Genomic DNA, 18,774 nt, shown 5'->3' on the forward strand with positions numbered 1-18,774 from the left:
ATAGTTACTCTTTATACATGGAAAATCCTGCTTTTCCTTCAGCTAAGGTCTGTATAAACTCCTTTTTAATTAAACCTTCCTATTTTCTTCTAGATTATAATTTGCCCTACCCCTAATCTCCTCCCCTCCTGAGGAGGGCGCATCTGTATGAGAAGGCCCTACAAGTATGTGTGTGCAAAAGCTGACTCTGGCAGAGTATGGATGAGGCTTTTGAATTGGAACTAGAGCCAGTATTAAAAAGGAATTTGTGACACCCTCCCCCATGTGCAGCTTTACTTAGGCCTGGTCTACACTACGTGTTTAAACCAAATTTAGCAGCATTAAACTGAATTAACCCTGCACCCATCCACACAACGAAGCCCTTTATATCGATATAAAAGGCTCTTTAAACCGATTTCTGTACTCCTCCCTGACAAGGGGAGTAGCGCTGAAATCGGTATTGCCACGTCGGATTAGGGTTAGTGTGGCCGCAATTCGACGGTATTGGCCTCCGGGTGATATCTCACAGTGCACCATTGTGACCGCTCTAGAAAGCATCTGAACTTGGATGCACAGGCCAGGTAGCCAGGAAAAGCCCCGTGAACTTTTGAATTTCATTTCCTGTTTGCCCAGCGTGGAGCTCTGATCAGCACGGGTGGCGATGCAGTCCCAAATCCAAAAAGAGCTCTAGCATGGACCGTCTGGGAGATACTGGATCTAATCGCTGTATAGGGAGACAAATCTGTTCTATCAGAGCTCCGTTACAGAAGACGAAATGCCAAAGCATTTGAAAAAATCTCCAGGCTATGATACAGAGTCCATAGCACAGTGCTGTGTGACAAGTGTAACGGAAAGCCAAAGAATCAAATGGACGCTCATGGAGAGAGGGAGGGGGTACTGAAGACTCCAGCTATTCCACAGTCCCCACAGTCTCCGAAAATCATTTGCATTCTTGGCTGAGCTCCCAATGCCTGAAGGGTCAAAAACATTTTCCCGGGTGTTTCAGGGTATATGTCGTCAATTTACACCCTTCCCCCCACCCAAAAGAAAAGGGAAAAAAATCTTTTCTTGCCTTTTTTCAATGTCACCGTATGTCTACTGGATGCTGCTGGTAGACGGGGTGCTGCAGCGCTGAACACCAGCATCCCCTTCCTGGTGGCAGATGGTGCAATATGACTGATATCCGTCTTCATCATCAGCCCATGAGTGCTCCTGGCTGGCCTCGGTGAGGTTGGCTGGGGGCGCCTGGGTAAAAATGGGAATGACTCCCGGTCATTCCCAGCAGATGGTACAAAACGATTGGTAACCATCCTCATCATAGCAACTGGAGGCTAAGCTCCATCAGCCCCCTCCTTTCATGTCTAAAGAAAAGATTCTGTACTGCCTGGACTATCACAGCAGGGGAGGCTGCGCTCCTTCCCCTCCCCGACCAATTAATGTCCTGCCTGGTCTATCATAGCACTGGAGGCTTCCTCCCCCTCATTTTATCTCACTAAAAAGTCAGTGTTTCTTATTCCTGCATTCTTTATTACTTCATCACACAAATGGGGGGACACTGCCATGGTAGCCCAGGAGGGTTGGGGGAGGAGGGAAGCAATGGGTGGGGTTGTTGCAGGGCACCCCCTAGAATGGCATGCAGCTCATCATTTCTGCGGGATCTCAGGGGCTCTGACCCGGAGCAGCTGTGCTCTCTGGTTCTCTAATACACTTGCTCCATATTCTAGGCAGGACTGACTCTATTTTTAGACAAAACATAAAGAAGGGAATGACCCGGGGAGTCATTCCCATTTTTGTCCATGCGCCCCCCAGCTGACCTTAGCGAGGCCAGCCAGGAACACCCATGACAGCAGCAGACGGTACAAAATGATCGATAACCATCATTGCCAATTTCCAATTGCAAACGGTGCAAAATGACTGATAACCATCATCTCATCGCCAATTTACAATGGCAGATGGTGCAATAGGGATGGTAACTGTCTCTGCTACCTTGCAAAGGCAAATGAATGCTGCTATGTAGCACTGCAGTACCGCGTCTGTCTGCAGCATCCAGTACACATACGGTGCCAGTAACAAGGCAAAACGGGCTCCATGGTTATGCTATGGCGTCTGCCAGGGCAATCCAAGGAAAAAGGGCTCAAAATGATTGTCTGCTGTTGCTTTCACGGAGGAAGGATTGAGTGACGACTTTTACCCAGAATCACCCAGGACACTGTTTTTGCATTGGGATCTCAACCCAGAATTCCAGTGGGCGGGGGAGACTGCAGGAACTATGGGATAGCTACAGGATAGCTACCCACAGTGCAATGCTCCGGAAATCGACGCTAGCCTCAGTACATGGACGCACACTGCTGAATTAATGTGCTTAGTGTAACCGCGTGCACTCAACTTTATACAATCTGTTTTACAAAACCGGTTTATGTAAAATCGGAATAATCCCATAGTGTAGACATACCCTTAGACTATTTTTGAACATCTCTGTGGTCCAGTCAGTCACTGATCATCCAGGCTGACTCAAGGCAGCTACTAACAAAGATTCTGATGGTGCTCCTTTATTCGAACTATTATCCCTCTAATAGAGGATCCTGCAAACTGAGTTACTTCCATAGTCATTAGTCTATCTCACAGGCATCAGCAATCTGAGCCTATTCCTGGCCTCACAGAAGGTATTTCCCCTTCTAATACAGAGTAATTCATCAAATCAACTACACATAGTGTCTAGCTGTAATGGAAGTGTATACTCTTCCTATCACTAACACATCCTTTTCTCTGTTGCTTAGTGTAGAAAGGAGCACAGGTGCAAGTGGCCATGTGAAACAAAGGAAAGGTTTTCATTCTTTATTGTTAACTGTTGTGGAAACTGAATTTGTAACATGAGTTAAAAAAGACTAAATTTTCTAACCATAAGAAAGCCTCAGATTATGCATTTCCCTCCCCTTTTCTTGTCTTTCAAAACTTTTGGCAAAAAAAACAAAACAAAAAGAAAAACAAACACAAATGGGTACCACTTGGACCTGAAAAGTTTGCACTTGAATTTTTTGCTACTGCTAACTGTGTTTGTGTGTGTGTGCATGTGTGTGTTTCAATTGGACCTCACTTACCTGCCAGGTACTTGAAGTCAGGTAGTTAAACTGTGGGCACAAAAATATGAGAGCAAAAGGGAGGCTCCCATTTTGAAAATTTGCCCCAGTGTCTTTATTGTGAAACTAAAAGCATTACAACAGAATTATACTGTTATGCAGACTAACATTCTATCTAGGGTATTTGTAATGTGTCCAGCACCATGGTATATAGGTACTCAGTCAAATTAATGGTTCTGGAGAACTGCTAGTTGGTATGATGAATAAGAACAGTGGGTGCTATTCTTACAGTATGAAACACTGTAAAGTAAATCCTGTCAGTAGAAGTCAGTACATTGTAACAGTGTAAAATCCTGGCAAGAGGCCTGCATTCGAACGCCTGTGAATTAAATGTCAATGGGGACAGTGTAACCATTTTATTAGGACCTGATAGAATGTGAAGAACTTTGTGTTTTAGTTTTTCCCTTTGTACACTGATCTTGCTAATAACAATGCATAAATAAAATATAATAAAAATTACATACAAAAATCTCTCTCAGTAGAACATGTCTGGGCTGACCAAGAATTAAGATAGGACACTCCACTCAGCTTGCTAAGTTACGCCTCCTTGTTACAGCATATACAAAATTTAACACTCATTTTTGCCCTGATATCACTGAACTACCCGGCAGAGTGATGAGCTGATAACTAATTTGTCAAACTTTTAGCTTAATTTCCTGTTTTTGTTGGTCTAAGTCAGACTCTTCAAACTCTTCCTCTTTCCCCAGAGATTTCCTGTATCCTCCTTGGAGCCCTGCCAAATTTTTCTTAGCCACTGTCATTTTCCATCTCTTTATAGTCTTTCGCTTTTCAGGTCTTGTGTCTCAGTTGCCATACTTCTTGCCAAGGTTCCAAGTCCTTGCTTGGGTACAGGATCACTGTATAACACAGCCCTCTCTCCCTTCTTTGCATCTGTAACTCTTTTAGCTTATGCTAGTCTGGGAAATAAACTCCAGATTGGGCCCACCCCCACTATACTTTACATAGTGAATTTAGAAGTTACTTACAGAATTCTAATTAAGCTATACATGCCTTCAACAATATTTAAAAGTTGCTAACGTTTCAAGGGGGATTATATAAATCATATGCCAGCTTTTTTAGGCCAAAAAAAGATCTCATTTCTTTGAGTTTTTTACATGGGTTTGTTCTCATCTTCAAAATTTGTTAGCACATCACACTAACAATTATCTTTATAAAGAAGCACAAAGACGAATGCCCAAATGCTGTCATTGTGTATATCCAAGGACAGAATTAGCAACGTTGGAAAACTAAACCAACATCCTTGCTAAGACCATCCTGTCCATTTCCACATGTGGAGTTGGCTTCTTTCTTGAGGGCAGATAAGAGGGAATTGTTCCCTCTCTATGGCATTATTCCTCCTTTTCTGCTTTCTGATTAAATAAAATACTTGGGAGATACTCTTAACTATTTCAGCACACTGCACAGACTGAGTCATCTCAACACCCTGGAAAAAAAATTAGTTCATAGTTGGCTTGCTCATAGGCTTAGTACAATCACTCCTACAGTAGTATTACATCCTCTCATTTGCTGAACTAATTCAATGGTAGCACCAAGATACACTTTTTCCAGTTGTATTTATGTCTGGTTTTGTTTAGGTTTGAGTAATTGAGGTCTTGTGGGAGCTAGTCATTTTTCATCTGCTCATTTCCATCTGTGCTGGGGAAGCCAGTTTCTATTGTTCTATTATATTTCAAAGATCCAACGGTTAGCTATGGATCTTTGTTGTCATAACTAGCTTTCTTCAAAATATCTTTCAGATTAGCTCTCTCAACTGTCTTACTATGTAGATATTTTGCCAACAAGGTGAAGTGCCCAAACAGGTCTTCACAAATTTCTGACCTTTCAGACCAGTGAATTGGAGTCAGCTATCAGAAATCAGAAACTCTGGTATTCCATTACTTGCAGAGCGTGATTTGACGTGGACAATCACCATGCTACCACTTGTTTTTTAGTTTAGAAATCTCCATGAATTTAGAGTAACATTCAGTTAATAGTAAATGTTTCTTCTAGTCACAGTCAAATAAGCCCTCATTTAGCCTATTCTATAGCCTCTCTGGGATTTTATGACCCTGCATCAGCTCTTTCTTTAGTGCTTCTCAGAAGCAATTACATATATCACAATGAATTAGTAGATATCCGTTATCCAAGTACTTACCCCAGGCAAGGACAGAACTCACTATGTGGATATTCCACAATGACCTCTGGGACAGATTTTTTTTCCCCAATGAACTTTCAGCTTGAAGCTGTGTTACCTGCTGCTATGTCTCTTCCTCATCTGCTACTGCACTTTCAAAAGCTGTGCTCCCAGGGAGCTTTATGGATGCTAAAGCAGGGTGAAAGGGCCAGTCTGCTATTCAGATGCCTCTGCATTCCTAGCAATAGCCTCATTACTCAGGATTCCTAGGTTTCCATCTTTGTTCCCTACCAGTGTAGGCCCCAAAATGTGTCCTACCCAAGGAGATCATTACTTGGAAACTAAGGTCACCCTCACAGTATCCCCACCCATGAGATTCCTCTATGGGAAGGGACAACCTAGCACTGAAGTGTTATTTATAGCTAATGTACCTTCCAAATACATATATGTTATTAGGCCATAAATCAGAACACTCAGGGTCAGGTTATTATAAATTCTAGGCACTCAGCTGCTGTCATTGAGAATAATGGGAGTCAACCACTTAAAAATCTGGTCACTTTATTGAGGTGCCTAAATTGGAGCTGGACTTTTTTGAAAACCTGGCCCCCAGAGATCACTCCTACTCCCATTGTGCTCAATAGGAGGTTTGTCACTTCTGTGGGAGCATGATTGGGCCCACACTGCATATACAGTATTTAAACATCTCAATTGCAAAAAACAAACAGTTTTATAAGTTGGCTATTCCAACCATAATTTTTCAGCCACATAAATTCAGGACAAAGTGATTCTGCTCTTTTGTGCTATAAGTAGATAAGTCATTCTTCTTTACTAAATTAAAGAGAAACATATGGTTCCACTCTAACAGAAGAGAAAAGATGATTTAGGGCCTGCTCCAAATGCCACTGAATTCAGTGGATGTCTTCCCGTTCATTTCAATAGACTTTGGATCTAATCCCTAATGCACAAAATAGATGTCATTTCTGCCATTCCTCCAGTGAAAATTTTTTGTATGTTTTGGTAAGAATGGAGTGATAAGTTTTATGGTGAGCTTCGATCTGCTCTTAAGTATTGTTTACCATTATTCCAGAACTTGATTATCTCTGTGTGGAAAATTACCTACTGTGCAATGAAACTGTGCATGAGTGATAGGAGATGGGGTGGGAAGATGAGTGTTATGTTTTTGTTTTCAGATTAGCATTATAGGCATTTCAGATGCTTTAGACACTCTTCTAAGGCATTTAAGAAAATATCATTTGAATACCCTTATTTTCTCAGGGTACTGAAGGAGAAAATATTGATCAGTGAATATGCTGGAAGTTACATACTATTTGTACAGAGCTAATAAAAAATAAAAACATTGTGGTCATGGTAGAATTTCAGAAGAGGTAATGGTAGCAATAATGACTTCGTTACAAATTAGTTCATGTTTGGAGAATTTTCTGTTATCTAAAATATCTATTGGTTTGTTGTACCATTATGAGTAGGTTTAGAGGAAATTAAACTAACAGTGTATATAATCTTGTATCAATTCCTAACTCTCTTGACCTAGATTAATATAAAAAGAACTTAATATTTAGTCCTCAGCCAGTTGCGGCATTGGTCAGCTACAGACATCATCACATCAAACAAAAGCCACCCTACCTATCCTCTCATTTCCTATTGTGCTACCAACTCCTATCTCCAGTTGGCCCATGATAGCAGCCTCTATCACCCACTTGTTAAATTTGCAAACAAGCACTTTTGTGCTTTCTCCTAAGCTGCCCCTCCCACTTGGGAGGTGCTCCCCTTAAATATCCACAAAATCACTTCACTATCCCCCTTCAGATACCGCCTCAAAACTCTCCTTTGCTGTGATGCCAACAAGTAACTTGACAATAGTCATGCTGACTCCTGCATCCCCCTGTTGTCTCTTATCTTATACTTACAGTGTATTCTCCTTGGGGCAGAGACTGTCCTGTGTTTGTACAGGACTGGCACAATATGGTTAACCTTCAGCTTCCCAACCTAACAAAAATGATGACCAGCTGATGGTCCAATGCATGACACTCTCTAAAGCAGTGACACAAGCCTTTTTTATTTGCATCTGGGTGAAATTCATCCCTACACAGAGGACCCTCCAAAAAACTGTCCTATTTAAATCCTCCAAATAGGGCTTAAGTAGGATGTTAATGGTGCCTAGATCCTCTGCTGTATAGGGGCAAATTTCACCCATCCAACCCTCCCTTGCCCCTCTAAACAAGTCCTCATTAATTTGAAACTGGACATCGTGGGTCATGATTTTCTGTCCATTTCATCACTGCAACCCCATTGACTTCAATAGGGTTAATTTGGTGTAGCAGCGTCAGGGCCCAGCATGGTAGCCTGACCTAGGGGCTAGCATCAGGCATAGGCCAAGGATGCAGGGGCAAGGAGCTAATTAGCAGAACCAGGCCTGTCTGGAATGCTAGGAGATAGGAGTCAAGTGACAACCCAAGTACCAAAACCAAGAGATAGGTGTCAACAGGCAGACACAATCTTGATCAGGCAAGAATACCAGAAGGCAGGAACCAGAAGGCAGTTTCAAGAGTCTGGGCAGGTCAGGATGCCAGAAACAGGTAAACACAAGGGAAGTGGTCCAGGGCAGGGTAAGGCCCAGCTGTTTAGATAACTTCCTGCTTTTTCTCCTGGCTTAAATAGGGGCTGCAGCCCAATCAGGAGCCATAGAGCTCTCCCAGTCAGAGTTTAGGGGAGGGGCTTGTGCCTCAGTTGCTCTTCATGGTCCCTGGTCCAGGCTGCTGTCTGGGAGTTGCTGGGTGAGGATAGGAGTGTGATGATTCACCCCATTGACCCGGGTTTAAGATCCACAGGGCCTGACAAACTGAGGGCAGAATTTGGCTCTGTGATTGGATTTTTTTTTCACATGCTGGTGCAGAAAAACCCCAAACCCATTTACCATACATTTACCCAACAGCTTCACTGTCATGCTGTTTTTTGGAATTATTGATTCTGAAGGGCAGTTCTTTCAAGACAGAGACAAGCTTCAGTACCTTTATTTACAAGTACTCCTGTCACAGATTACATCAAAAAGCTAGTGCTCCTCTAGTGAATTTGGTATAGCATGTGGGTTTTTTTAATGTATCAATTAATAATTCAGATTAATTCATAACAAGAGACTAAATATTATGGAAAAAGATTCTAAAAATCAATATAAATAATTCATAACTGTTTATCTAGAAAGACAAGTTCTCAGCGAATTGTTTTTAAAGGAAAGAATTTACACAAACCTCTATTTTATAATATTAATCTGACAATTATTGTTGCTCAGATTGGCCTGAGAATAATCATTACATAGATGTTTAGTTACAGGCAGCTGTCTCAAAAATCTAAATTGGTTTGCTCAATATCAGAACCATATCTAGCTCAGAACCACCATCCTGAGTTTTAATTTGAGAAGTAAGGAACGTTTTTACATGGTCATAATAAACACAATATAATACTTTTGGTCTTTAATTAATCTAAGCTTGGCAAGAAACAAGACAAGCAAAAAATACCATGATCAGAAAATTCTGCTCTAAACAGGACTAGTTTTTTTACATCTAGAATGAATAATTTTAGAACTAGCTGGATATTTTAAATATATCTAATAGTGTCACCTTTTTCCTGACAAAATAACATCCTCTTTCTATAATGAAGGAAAATAAATGTTACAGTTATGGTGTCAGAAGGAGGAAGATTTATCTGTAGATTTAAGTACTGAAACATAAGTGACCCAACAATTTTTTGATATCTGCAGGGAAGGATCAGACTCTAGCAAATAATGTAAAAACCAAGCAGAGTTGTGTTTTCACTCTTAATAAATTGCCAATGAACTTCTAGTTGTTTTAATTGGTTTTTTTCTTTAAGTTTTGGGGTTAGCACATAGAAAGGGTTACAACCTGCTGCCTCTTGCTGGACATCTTGTTCACTGACACTGTGAACTGTCTTCACCAAAAAAGAACTAAGCAGCTTGCGTAATATTTCTACTAAAGTGTGTGTGCCTGGTGGGTCAATGATAAATGGTTGCCTTCCTGACATATATAAATCATGCTTCTTGCTCAATGGTCTGCTGTCTAGAAGCACTTTGAATTTTGAAAAATGGGCCAATCCAGCAATGAGAGCTGATCAGAAATTTTCCGATGCAATAGTTTTGTTGGGAAATGATGGTTTGTCAAACCTGAATGTTTTGTGGAAAGAGTTTGGATTCAGTGACCTTTCCTTGAATCACAGGCAAGGTTCTGTGTAATTTTTGCACTGAGCCTTATTTGGGATGCCAGAGTTTAGAAACGTACATAAAAATGTATGTTGTTGGTCCATTAGGATGCCTGACAGCGCTATAGTATATACACTTCTAAAACTTTTTCAAAACAGGCAGAGGGTTTCCTTTTCTCTTATATCCCCCTACAGAGATCATAGTAACATTGGTGCTTGACATTTACCCACACCTTTTATTAAACTCCTGCAGGCAGGCTTTAAGTGAGCATGTAAACACTGACAGTTTGCTCTGCTCTGCCATGTGTCCTGTGGAAATAACTTGCAGTACTGTAGGTTTAGGGCAATTGTAAATTGTCTGTGGTCACGTTATCAGAGTATAGTTTAAACCCTGAAAAGGTTGCCAGATTCTATGTTTCTTTTTTTAAACATGTGTCCCATATATCAACTCCTTCCTCATTTTTGCTGGCAGTTGCCTATGCTGCACAGCAATTTTCAGTTATTTATTCAGCTTTAACCCTATTGTAAACATACTTACCATTAATGCACAATAATTCCAGTGGGGTGAGCAGTTTTGCTGAAATAACCTGCAAGTGGAGAAATGTTGGCAGTGATTAATAGAGAAAATACTCCATGCTGTATTCAGCTACCGCTACTTCTTGTTGAAGCTTCAACTTTTCATATTTTCATGTCCTGTGTGCTTATTTTTAGGATAGTTAAAATCATAACTATGGGTTTATTTTCTACCCTTGGATGCTGTCGTGCTCTCAGATACACTGCACATATCACCATGTATGTGGGATTTTCTTGGTATAGTAATTTAAGGAAAGTAGATGTCAGAATAACCATTTTTGATTACATTTATACAGGTGAATCCTCCTTTTAGAAATTGTGCATGTAAGAATTTTATGGTCTGACATATACTACATCTTGATATGGGATGTGTTCTTGTGACAAATTGTAGCCCTAAATTAGGCAAAAATAGATCTGGAGTTGTGCCCATTGCACCACTAATCATAAATCGATCATATAAACCAACAGTTCTATTTTATTTGCTTTATCTATAGATACGTACACACACACACCACAGACACCATTAAAAAAAACACTAAGGTGGCCAAGTCAAGCACTCAAAAGTTAGAAATGCCAGACTTAAGGTTGCCTGTGCAATTATATATGCATCTTATATGTTCAAGCTCAGCACCCAGTGATTCATCTGCACTTCTGGTCTCAAGTCAGGCACCCCGAAAACAGGAACGTAGAAGTAGTGACAACTTGTGAAAAGTTTGAGTCGAGTGACTTGCTCATCATCACATAGGAACTCTGTGGCAGAGGCTGGAATAGAATCTAGTTCTCCAGAGCACCACTCAACTGCCTTAACCACGGGACCCTCCTTTCTTTCCCTGCCTCATTCACTACACACCTTCCAACTACTGCAACAAATGAGACCAAGAGCTCTGTAGACAATAGTTTTCATTAATGCATAGCCCCAGAGCTGATTTGTCCTGTGCAATGAATGAGGGAGAGGTTCTGGGGAAAAATGGCATGTGATCAAGACTGTATCAGACTTTTGAGTACTTGACTTTACAATTTTAATAATGTTCTTTTAGAATAGTGATTTTTTTTGTTTTCTAATTTTTTAAAAGAGTAAACTGAAACACCTCCCCCCCCCGAAATTCTACCATCATATTGAAAGTCACATGGTTCATTAGTAAGATTGGAACCTTTAGATCCACCACACAGACCTCTTCCACTTGAACTAACAGAGTAACTGACAGCAATAGTAAGCTGTCATCCTATATGTGGACCAGCACTAAAGGTGGATGGGAAATGTTGCCATTGGGTTCCACAGATATTTGCTGACATCAGAGGAATGGAATCTTGGGTTACATTTGAGATTATGGAGGGGAGTGTGCCTCTTATGGATACAGACTCTTCTGCCCATTCCCCATAAACTTGGCACTTTTTGTCCCATTCCCTCCAATCTGGCTCTGTCTCAGTTCTGTCTCTTCCCTAACCCTTGACTCTTCATCCCAGTCCCAGTCTCCTTACGAGTTCTAGTCTCAGCCTTCCGGACTCCCCCTCCGCACCTCCCCACCCAGTTGCAGTCTCTCCCAATCCAAGTCTCCTTGTCCACACAGTCCTAATTCCTCCCCTCTTGGCTCCTTGTCTGATCTCTCCCTCTCTCTGCCTGGCCTCACACTGCTCCCTCCCCTGTCCCCCAGTCCCAGACTCTCTTCCCCGGGCTCCTCGTCCAATCAGTATCCACTCCTCCCTCAACTCCTTGTGTGCCTTATCCCAGTCTCTTTGCCCAACCTCTTCCCATTATCCCTCTGCACTCAGCTTCTCAGAAGATCTGCCTCCTCTGCCTCCTGGCTCCTTCCCCCCACTCTCCACTGGTTCCCTGTCTCAGTCTCCCCTGAGCTCCTCATTCAGCTTCAGTCTTGCACAGCTCACTGGCTCCCAGCCTCTCTCCCCATCTTCCAGTCCCAGTGTCCTTGCCCAGCCAATCTCAGTCTCTACCCCAGCGTCTAGTTTCCACTGTCCCTTCCCAGGCTCCTTGTCCCAATCTACTCCCTCCCCAGGTCCAGCTCCTATCCTCTTTGCTTTTATATCAGTCAGCTTCCTCCTCATGCTTGGTGTATATGGAATCTTCAGTGATTTTAGCTGTGAAGCTATAGCAAATCTTTACGGAGCATGTGCAAACTGCAATTTTTCAAAGGCTTATAACTTGGTTGAAATTGGGCAGATTTTCATTGGGACTAAAAAGGACATCCCTTACACTCTCCTGCCAAATGCCAAGCTCCCGCACGAAGGGGCAGTAGAGTTTCTCAAAGAAAGGTCACCAGAATTTTTTGACATTCAAACAATGTATTTTTTCCCCTAGCCTTGTTCTTGGAAATGGCTAAACCATACTGGCAGAAATTTTCTATAAAATTAGTCTGAGGAGGAGACCAACATGCAACATGGAAAATGCAGACCAAATGGTTCAAATCTGGCAAAGTTACAAGCACTGAAAACAAGGTCTTATATTGGGAAGTCCCAGGTGACCTTAATCATAGGTGGTGTTGCCACCCCTGCCTATAACATATAAGATATATCCATTTAAAGATAAATCCCTCCATTTTAAGGACTAATCTTTCAAATGTTTTTGCACAAACATGCCTGGTACACTTCTAGGCCTTACAGACTACAGACTCATGTGTATGCAAACATCAGTGAATGTTCACACTCCCTGATTTGCATATTCAAATACTTTTACGTGTGTGCAAATCAAAGGCTGCCCCAGGGCATCACAGTCCATGTGCATGCAAGTCAGGTGTGTGTCAAAGACTGCATCCATTTTTGGTGCTTGTATTTGAAAATATGTCCCAAGGTGTAACATGAAATGAAAAATATTTTAAATTTCCAGCATTATAAGATGATCATGTATAGAAACTGGCCCAAACCTAAATCTCAAATCCTAAATTTGAGGAGGTCTGATATGCTTATGAAGCTTACTTTGGGGTTTAGATCCATCTTGAGGAGTTAAATTATCTCACCTGCACACAGTTTGAGTAAATGGTTTTGCTCATGAGAGTATCTTTTACATCCCCAGGGTCATGCTGAAGCAGCTAAGCTGCTCTGTGTCCACTATACTCCCAAACCCAAGTCAGAACATCCAATAGACTCAGTCTCCTCTTCCCTGAAAACTCTGCAAGGGAGCTGTCTTTTAGGGAAATCTCAGTTTGGGGCCAAGTGGCCTCCCATGTTTTCTTCTCTATCTGACAATCACCATTTGCCAAGGGAAAATCCTTCCCTCCTCCACTCGTGCCTTAATGTTAGGATTAGAGCTGGTTGGAAAGTTTCTGACTGAATGTTTTTCCTTTGGAGAACACGGATTCCTTGAAATCAAAATGTTTTGCAGAGATTGTTTGTTTTTGTGGTTTCCTGACAGCTATCTCACCTCCCCAGAGCCCTGGTTCCCAAACTCCTAAACTCCCAGCTGGTTCCTGGTTCCTCAGCTCCTTTGCAGCTTGCCAGGCAGGATGCTGCAGAGTGAGGCTCCATGAAACAGAATGACCTGTCTCTCCATAGCTCTAGTTAGAGTATCATTGACCAGCCAAAGGCAGAGTCTATTATGCCTCCACATCCCAGAGGGAAGTATCCCTTCAGGATAGGGAGTGAAATCTACATTCTGGTTCTAGAGATGCCAAAATGTTGTTTCACCATGAGAAAATCCCTATGATTTTCTGGAGTTGTACTGTATTGGGGACTTGTGATGCGGGCAAATAGGCCCCACACTGGCACTGAGGGAGTTAAGGAGAGCCTGTAGACTCAGTTAATCCCTGCTACACCTGCAGCTCAAGTCAGGAGTGGAGAAGGGAATTAAAAGGAGGAGGCCTGACCACTGTGACCAGGAAGGGGATCAGAGCTTTCCTACTTCTTAAATTAAGGAAGCCTGATTCCTGCCGAGGTAAAACAGCTTGTTACCTTGACAAGCCATTTGATGGATGGAATGACTAGGTCTAGGAAGGTGAACAAGAAGGGTCTGCCCACACAAAGACAAGCCTGGAGCAGAAGGGCAGGGTCCAGCCAATGAATCTTCAGACAAACCTAACTTTTGATTCATTTTTTTCCTTTTTCTTTTTTTTTGAACTCAGACATGCTGGAAAAAGTAGGACTCCAGTGTGACTTAGATGGAGGGCTAAGGCATCACTGTACCAGATCTAAAGGGTAACAGCTAACCATGAGGGGCCTGCAGCAGGGAAGTCTGCCCTGACAGGTCACAAAGGGTTGCTGACTAGACAACCTGGTTACATAGCTTGTATTTCGTATTTCAGAACCTAGAGCATATTGGGGATAAGGGGGCAATAACCTCAGCTGGTATAATTCAGCATTGCTCCATTGATTTCAATAGGATCCTGACCTAGATCTCCACTTTCTATTAAAGGTAGCACACATTTACCAGAGAAATACATCACTTTGCTTACATCATTAGTGTAATATTAATCAAATGATATGCACTTCTTAGGAATGACTTAATGCACAATAAGTGGTTTAATGGGCAGAACCAATTCTTTGTAAGTCAAAAAGAAAATGTTTCTACTTGAACTATATCAGTGGGTTAAATGTTTCCTATTACAGCATAAAGGTGTGACAGTTCAAATATCACAGCTAATCCTTACGGCTTTGAGTGCCCCATCCTTGCACTGATCTCTACTGTAGCATTTTTGACATATCATCTACACTGATATTTCTCTCCCCCAGTCTTCTCTTATTACAACTCCTCCCACCTGTAGTATTCTTAGTTTTGAGACCCAGAGAAAGTAACTTTACAGTAGATAATATTACTAGCAGTATTGCCAATCCCAAGCATTCAAAGAATAATGAGATTGGTTTAAAATTCTGAGATTTTAAAACATTACTAAATTTTGGGTTATCTTTAGTTATGGGCCTCTCAGGTGCACTCACTTCACAGTTTCAAGATTTTCTCTGCAAACATGAGGGCTAGAAACTTACTTTTAAGTTTTAATCTCACCTCATCTCTTGATTCCAGCTGCTGGAGTTTTAGGGATAGCATCAAATATTGTCAGCCTCACAGTGACATTATGAGAGTTGACAGTGCTGTGCTGGTAAGTGCACTCTCTCCACCGAGCCCATTCAGGGTTGCAGATTTAACGGTTTCTTGCTCTTCAAAAAGTAGTTTAAAATCCTGAAGTGTGGGTTTCTTTCCATCTCACATTTAGAGCTGAAAACAATGGCATGGTTGTAGGGCATTAAGCAATGAAGCACAGCATCCTCAAGAGCAATAAGGTCCCCCACTGCATTGAACCACTATGCAAGAGGTAAGTCCTGATGACATATTTTTATTTTTAGAAATCATTTAATGAAAGTCAAACTAAACCTGACTATGCCACATTTTAGACTGCTTAAGATGTTGTGGTGCCACTTTTCATTATTATGGATGCTAAGCACTTTAAGAATATTTCTGGTTTATACATAAGGTTTTGAAGTGGTACAATGATTTATGAAGCAAATAGTCTTCCTCGATGTCTGTGAAACACCACTGATGGGTTCGGTGAATGCAGGAATAAGCACCCATTGCAATACCTAGAACATAGTATCTAACTGGGTTTTGTTCCATTAACAAGTTGTGAAAAAGTCATGATGGTGCTTTTAGCTGTAAACATTTTAGAGTGTAATGTGCTTTTGGAAGATTAAGTCTATCTGTAATAGTGCGGCAAATGACAAACAATTTAAAGGAGACAAGGAATGTAGCCTGTCAGCACTCAGAGGAGACTGACAGCGTATACCATTTTACACCTCAGAGGACAATACTACCCACGCTCATGCCCACATAACTGGCACTGCCAGAAAATTCCCTCACAACAGTCTCCAAAATAAAGTTGTTCCCTTTCAGCATACAAACAGTAACCTGAAATAAATACTGGCCTTTTCACTCTGAGCGTCTGACAATCTCCTGCTGCTTTGACCAGAATGGCTTCCTCCTCACACAAACCCTCAGCCTCCTCTTCCTGTTTGGCATAGAAGACAGCTGGACCTTTCTGCCCTAAATCTTTAACCCTCTCTTGCCTATTCCGTGAATCCCACCAGTATGCCTATGAAAGGGAAAGGCTTAAGAGGGTGTCTCTTATCAAGTGGGCAGATCATCTCTGTGACATTTTGACCCGAGAAATCCCATAGATCTTGGTAATGTTGTAGCTCGAGTAGTTGTATCTCAGAAGGGAGCATAATCTTTTGATCTGTGCTCCAGTTTCCCATATTACAAGCAGAGAACTTGGCCTTTCTGTATCATTCCAAGTATCCCTTCTGTCTAGAGTGTGTGAAGAGATCTGGAGAGTTATTTGGGACCCAAGGGCTTTGGGGATAGTTTCAAGAGTGTCCTTTTTTATTTCACTTCCTGATGAGGTCCCTCTCCTTCCTGATGTGTCCCAATACCAAGAGACCATACTTTCTGGCTGGATTATCTTGCTTTCTCTCCTCCTCCACCTTTGACCTTCCCACTTTATGGCTATGTCTACACTACTGTAGTAAGTCAACCTAAGTTACACAACTCCAGCTACATGAATAATGTAGCTGGAGTTGACATAACTTAGGTTGACTTACTGCAGTGTCTACACCATGCAGGGTTGACAGGAGAGTGTCTCCCGTTGACTTACGTTACTCCTCTAGTTTGGGGTGGAGTACCAGGGTCAACCGGAGAGTGACCTGTGGTTGATTTGATGAGTCTTCATCAGACTTGCTAAATCGACTCCCAGTGCTTCGAATGCTGGACGGTTGATCCAGCAGTAGTGTAGACATAGCGTAAGACAGAAGGTCAAATCCTCAGCTTGAATAAATTGGCATTGCTCCATGAAAGTGAAAGAAGCAAAGAGAATTTATATCAGAGACTCTAGCTCAGAAAGTAAGTTTTTTTTAATAGTTACTAGAAAGGGAAGGAAACTGGAGAATCCCTAGACAGATTGAACCTGGCCCTTCTTCCTGTCATTGGCATCTGGCTGACAGGCTACGGGAGAGCTGGTTGGGAATTTTTCAACTAAGTAGTTTTTGCTGGACCTGAAAGTTTCACAGGACAGGTTTCTCAGGTCTAGGCTGGAATTTCTGGTCAAAACCAGGGAGACACTGACCATGTCACAGGTCCAGTCAAGCACCCCCTCTTGGCCACTCACAAGACTGGAGGAAGGGGAGCCAGCTGCTGAATCCCCAGGTGTTTTAAGCCTCTGGAATTTGAGTGAGGACCATGCACTATTCTTATATTTGTGCAAATTCTTTATATAGCACCACCTTCTGAGAGCTGAGACCACATGGCCTTCAGCCCTGCCCCAAAAACCAATGGTGACCCCTCAGTTTCCCCCCATAACTTAAACACACTCTCTTTGTACTAGTGTGACTGCTGTTGGAATATAGTGTTCAGTTCTGGTGTCTGCAATTCAAGAAGGATGTTGATAAATTGGAGAAGGGTCAGAGAAGTGCAACAAGAGTGATTAAAGGATTAGAAAACATGCCTTATAGCGACAGACTCAAGGACTTTGATGTATTTAGCTTAACAAAGAGAAGATTAAGGAGTGACTTGATTACATCCCATAACCTACCTGGGAAACAATTATTTGATAATTGGCTCTTTCCTTTCTGTCCCTCAGTCAGATGACTCCCATATCAGCCTCTTCATGTAATTCCAAACCTTTATGCAGTGACTTCATATTTAGGCAGCCTCTTCCCCAATAAACAAGTTATCTTGGATAGGAGACCACTTACCAGGGCTGGCTCCAGATTTTCTGCTGCCCCAAGTGGCAGAAAAAAAAGTCAATTGGTGGCACTTCAGCGGCAGCTCAATTGCACCACTCCATTCTTCGGAGGCAGTTCAGTGGCGAGTCCTTCACTTCCTCCCTTCCTCTTCAGTGGCAGCTCAAAGAGAAAGAGAGGGACTGAGGGACCCATTGCCGAATTGCCGCCGAAGACCTGGATGGGCCACCCCAATAGCGGACGGAGAACTGCCCCTTTGTATTGGCCACTCCAAGCACCTGCTTCTTTAGCTAGTGCCTGGAGCCGGCCCTGCCACTTATTGTGTAGAATAATTCTGTTTCAACAGGAGAGCATTTAAGTTAATAACCTTCTATTATTAGCTTTCCCATTAGCCTTTGGAATTCCTGTCCAGCACGGAGGTAACAGAGCAACAGAGAAAGTTAAGAATGCCCCATTCAAAATGGAGTCTGCAGTCTGACACAGATATACATATAAAGGGCCCTCAATATCAACCAGGATTGATAAATATAGATTCCTCAGATAGCACCGTTGGTGGTTACAGCACTCACCTTGGATGTGAATAGACTCAGGTTCAAGTCCCTGCTCCAAATCAGACAGAACAGAAACTTCAACCTAGGTTTCTCGTGGCCTACATGAGACTAACTTCTGGGCTATAGGGTATTCCACAGTGGGGTTCTTATGTTGGAGCAGATTCACTTTGTTTAAATAATTAAATATTCATGGGGCCAGCAGGCAAGATTGATTATAGCTCTGTAGTTAGGCACTCTCCTTAGGTGTGGAAGATAGTGGAACCTATATTTATATAAAGTGGAACAGCTTGAACAGAGGAGACTGAAATAGAGAGAATTGACTTTATAGCTCTGCTTGGCATGATTCAGTGCAGGGACTTGAACCAGATGAGTTCCTTATCCACCAAGCTATTGGTTATTCTGAAGCCTCTCCCTCGGTTTTTGTGAAATTTCTTGAAAAGTCTCTGTTTCGTCCCAATGCAGAATGGTAAAAATGTTTGAAATCTCAAAATAAAAAAAA

The sequence above is a fragment of the Gopherus flavomarginatus genome, chromosome 2 (assembly GCF_025201925.1).
Source record: "Gopherus flavomarginatus isolate rGopFla2 chromosome 2, rGopFla2.mat.asm, whole genome shotgun sequence".
NCBI classification, from domain to species: Eukaryota; Metazoa; Chordata; order Testudines; family Testudinidae; genus Gopherus; species Gopherus flavomarginatus.